We start from the raw sequence: 6,000 nt of genomic DNA, 5'->3' as shown, positions 1-6,000 counted from the left end.
ATATTTTAACATCTTAAATTTTTTAAAAAAAATTATCGATTTAAAACTTTAATTGCATTTTAAATAATAAAATAATAAGTTATTTTATTTTAAAAAATTAAAAAATAAAATTTAGAAATATCTAATTAAAAAAATGGAATTGAAAATTATAAAATTACACTAACATACAAAAATTATAACTTATAATATTTTTATTTCAATTCTTAACTTAAGAATTGATATTGGACTTTCCAATTCTAACGTCAATTTCAGATTACTTTTTTCATTAACTTAAAGTTAATGAGTGTGAGAGATAAAAATTTGAAAATATAACCTCCAAATTAAGTAAAACTATGTATTATGATTGTTTCCTACCTTCAAATAAAAGAGTACACTTTATAAAATAAAATGTACTAGACTTTGAACAATCAGCATAATAGGCTATAGTTTAATCATGAGTAATTTTGGATTTCTTATATTATATTTTGTGTTTTTACAAAAATAATTTTCCTATCATCTTATTATCATTCTAATACTTCAATTATGTCCTACAAAAATCTCAAATAACCTATTTTTTTTCAAACAATATTTTTAAAAAAATCTGAAAATCCAAGATCACTAGTTGCATATTCAATTAGAAAAGATAAAATTCATAAAAATAATACCAATAATAAATATATATTACTAATTACTTAGTTCATAAAATAAATTGTATCTATTAAAATTTCTAATAATTAAAAAAAACTTAATACAATACTAGTGAGATGATAATATTAATTTTAAAAATAATATTAATTATTAAATTTGTATTAATATATATATATATATATTAATTTTAATTTATTTTAAAAAACCATTTATTTATCCCTTTAAATGCCTTTAAATAAGCATATATATATATAATTTTATTTCTCACCTAATATTTTTTTAAATAATCTTATTCCTATGGAATATAGAGATAGATTTTCATTTAGGGTTTTTTTCATATATGTTTAAAGGAAGGGATAGATAAAGAAGTATATAGAATCTGAAAATATATATAACCTCTCAAATGATCAAATGAAGTGATTACACTATTTTGAAAAAATCTTTATTAATTAGTCAAATAAATAATAAGTAAAACCAACAACAAACAAAAGTTTAATAAATCAAAATAATAAACAAAATTTAAGATCTGTCAAATGAGGGTAAGGATGGAAAACCTGATACTTCACTGCATTCAGAAAAACCGACCAAGCTTAGCTTATTGAGAGAGTTTGCAAGCTTAGCTTATTGAGAGGAGATTTGCACTCAAATACACTTATCTGCAAATATATCAAATCAAAATAGTGAAGATTTGAACGGTGCTAAGTAAACTAGATCAACAATAATCATACTCACCATAGTGATACTCACAACAACCCAACCGATTAACCGATTAACTCAGAAGATAATAGAAGAGAAAATAAAAAGAATGAATAGAGATCAAAGAAGAAGACTGCGGAAGAAGATTGCGGAAGAATGAAGAAAATAATAATCGATTAGGGTTTTCTTTTTGCCGAGAGATGTAAGCGCAAATGGGGTTTATATAATTTTTATTTAATTAATTTTTATTTTTTTATTTTAAAAAGTAAATTATAAATTACTTAATAGTCCAAATAAACAATTAAAAATAAACCATTCCTATTAATAAGTTTAATTATTACAACTTATAAATCACTTTATAACAATTATATAGGAATATATTATTGATTATATTTAATTATTAAAAGTAAAGTCCATATTTAATCATGAATATATTATTAATCACAATTGTTTATATATATAATAAAGAAATATTTGTTATAATTATCGGAGGAAGTTAGATAATATCACAATTGTCATTTATCAGTTCTATTTTGTTAAGGAAATTCAACTTATTTTTTTAAGTAATATTTTTTTTTCTAAAATTAAACGTATGAGTTTTTCAATACTAAATTTTTTCTAAAAATATAATATATGAATACAAAATTAAACTATACCGTAACTACCGATCCTAATTGTCTATTTTATTTTTCTTATTGATTATTAAGAATTATAAAAAAAAAAAATTAATTGAGTCAGCAACATGATTTTATTTGTGATTTTAAATAAAAATATTTGAATAGTCATGACTTGTTACACTTAGACTTGCATGTTGTGACATGTGTCATAAAATGGTGACATGTGTTATAATTAATTTGCATGCATTTTTATTCTCTCTCCTCCTCTGTCCCTATTCTCTCTCTTCATTTATATTTCTTTTGTTTGTTTTATATTGCTATAAAGATTCGTTGATCTTCTCTCCCCTCTATCTCCTGTCCTTATCACTTCACAATATAAAATTAATATAATAAATATTTGGTCTTCGGAATCCAGCTCATAAAGAGTCGTTTGATGGGTGGGTATTCGGACTCTTATTGGGCACACCTTCATCAATCAGTTTTTTTAGCTGTCATTTATTTTAAAATTTAAACAATTTAATGTCACCTTTTTTACGCATCATCATTTATTTATTTATATATATATATATATTTATTTATTTAAAATTATACAGCTCTCTTTCCTCATTCACTTTTATTTTCAATTCATTTGTCCTAAACCCTAAATCTGACCCGACCCGACTTGACTTTCATTTGACCAGGGCCGGCTGTGTGGGCAGCTTTAGGGCCATCCTCTTCAGTCTTCCCTCGCATCTTACATTAAATATTTGTCTTACAAACTTTAAATATAAGAGCATCCCATCCCATCCTTGTACTCATACATAAATACAAATATGTGCCACATCACAAATAAATTATAACTATCAATTTATATCTCTATTTCCCAACCATCTCAAATACAATTGTGGTCCCACCATCCACATCATCTAATTCATATAATATTTTTTAATTCAAGTAATCTTGTTTTATTTTTAATTATATTAATTTATTTAAATTAATAAAACTAATATTTATAAATTATATTAAAAAATTAAAAAAAATCAATAATTTTTAAAAATAATTTAGGAAATTATCATCACAATAATACTTGAAAAAATAGACTACAAAATCATATTTTGTTACTAATTATTTTCCATTTTTTCAAGATTTCTTGAAGGGAATATGAGATAAATTAGATAGTGTATTAACCTCTATTTATAGATTTTATTTAAATAATAAAAAAATAATCATATGTATAAAAAAAATATTATAACGATCATATTTTGAAAAAACGGTCATATTTTAAAAAACGGTCATTTTTTTAAATAAAAAATTAAAAAAAAGCACATGTTAACTTTTTAGAAAAAACAGTCATATTTATTTTTAAATGTTTAAATGTTTATTTTTTAAAAATTTTAAATATCTATTTTTTTTGCATAAAAAAGTGGGGTGGAACCACTTTTTTTGACTTTTTTTCATTTGTACGCAAAACTTTGCTACTCATCTTTCTCTCCAGATTTGTACCCATCTTCCCATTAGTGTACCTATGTACAAATTCTGTCAAGTACAAATTCTGTCCACATCAGATTTGTACCTACGATGTGGGGATGCTCTAAGAACATAATATACAATATTGACTTAATAATCTTAATTAAATTATAATACATAATTATTATATTTTCAGTCTAACTTTTTTTTGTTCTTGAAGATATTTTTTTATTAATAAAAACTATCTATAATAACTTCAACTTTGTTCAAGTTATTCGTTTGTTGGAAATCACATTTTTTTAAATAAGTCTGCTATTATTTTCTTGAATCATGTGTTATAAGAAAAAGAAATGCTAACATTGAATCAACTTATTTGTTGAGAAGTAAATGTCATATATATTAGTATTTGATTTTAGTTACAAATAATTTCATGTGTTGTTTTGATAAACTTGAGAAATACTATCATATATCGTTTGGATCTTGTAATAATCAATTTCAATATTAATTTGTTGTGAAACTTATGTTAGGCAGTTTATTGGATTTTTTTTAGTTTGGAGTTTAAACATTCAAAAGAAATGAACCATTATATATATATATATATATATATATATATATATATATATATATATATATATATATTGTATTTTTAAATATAAAAATTTGTAATACAGTGGTTTAAGACTTTTTATTTGGTTTGGGTTTATATCTCACAAAAAAATATAAACATTTTTTTTAACAAAATTTTAAAATAGACATAAGTCAACAAAAAAAATACAATTCTTTTTTTTTAGCCCAAAACTTACTCTTAGCTCAATCCAATCAATCGAATTTCAATCAAAACCGAAATATCTAATTTAAATTAGTATTTCAGATTTAAATTGATTCTATTCATCCTTAATCATTTATAATACTCAATTTAATAATAATTACGTTAATAATAATCTAATATAGTTAAACATATAATATTAAAATAATATCAGGCTGATTAAAGACATCTATTAATAAAACTATTAGGTGATACAAAATGGGGAACGAATCCATCAACGAATCCCCGTGACATGACATATAGGTAAAAAAATAATTATTTTTGCTTTCTTTTTCTACGTAAGATAATTCCCCCTCATTTCAAACTCCCTCTCATTTCCGCTAAAACCCTCCCCCTCTTCAATTTATCTCCGCTCAAACTCCCTCTCATTTCTACTCAAACTCTAACCCTAAGTATCTACTGCTATTCAAACGAAATTCGCTCAAACCCTAATTCTAAATATTCACTACTCTTCAAACAGAATCTATTCAAACCCTAATCCTAAGTATTTGTTACACTTCAAACGGTATCCGCTCCTCTGCTTATTCTATTCAACTTTTATTCTTCAAACGTTATTCAACTTCTTCTTCTTTAAACGATATTCAACTTCTTCTTCTCCTATCTATAAAACGTTTCCTTCTACAAACCCTAAGTATTTTGTTACTAATTTGCATCTGTTATTGTCACAGTAAGTATGTCAACAATGACAGAGAAGAACTGTAACACTTTAGGTAAAAGGAAAGCTTCAGATATAGATGAAAGGTAACAAAAACTTTTTGTTGTTGTACTGTTTTCATTAATGTGTTGTCATGTGTCGTATACGATGTTGCATCTGTGTCATATATTATGTTGTCCCTTGTTGATAAATATTAAACTTAAACTGTTAATATTATGTTGTCTTGTGTGTTAGACTGTGTTGTCATGTGTTTTTAGTTATGTTGTCATATATCAATTACAATACTAGTGTCTTCTTTTTAATTTTGCATAAGATTTAGTGGGGTGGTATATAATAGGAAGATTACCAACAAAAATGTTGCTCACTCTGACCCCCTACTAGTGCTTGCGAAGGCTCTTCTAAATCCAAGACCACAACTCCATCAAAAACAATACAACTTGCGAGAAAAATTTGATTCAAGGTAAAAGGAGCCTAATAGCTTTTTCGTTAAGGACCTACCCAAAAGGACTATACCATCTTAGTCGAGAACTGACGGACCTACAGAAACAAGCTGTGAGGGATATAGAATTCGGCTCAATGCTCTCATTAAGCGTCTCTAAATGTCCCACAAAATTGTCACTTCACCTCCTAAAGACTTTCAAACCTAACAAGAGTTGGTTGTCATTAAGCAACGGGGAGAGACTAAGAATAGACAAAGAGGATGTGTATAACGTTCTGAATCCTCCCCGATGTGACATTGCAATCGAGGAGTCAATAGGGAAATAAAAAAACTCTGAATCACCAGAATATATCAAAGTATTGAGGGCATGGTGGTCAAGATGGGTGGGGCAACCGAATAGAGGATCTCCTTCAACAAAATGCATGCCAAATATCATTAAACAAAACCTATCCGCATATGACAATTTCAAGCGTGATTCTGTCATCTACGTGGTATCGAGTTTTCTTTCCTCTAATCAGAATAAATCTTGCAAGTAAACATTAGTCTTACACTATGTTATCCCGTGTATTATACTATATTGTCCCGTGTACTACAAAATGTGTTCCTGTGTATTACAATGTGTTGATTTCATTGTGTTGTCAGTAGTGTTACACTATATTGTCCTGTGTAATATTATTTTGTCTCGTAAACTATG

The sequence above is a fragment of the Impatiens glandulifera genome, chromosome 4, assembly GCF_907164915.1.
Source record: "Impatiens glandulifera chromosome 4, dImpGla2.1, whole genome shotgun sequence".
Lineage (NCBI taxonomy): Eukaryota > Viridiplantae > Streptophyta > Magnoliopsida > Ericales > Balsaminaceae > Impatiens > Impatiens glandulifera.
This window is presented reverse-complemented; position numbering follows the sequence as displayed.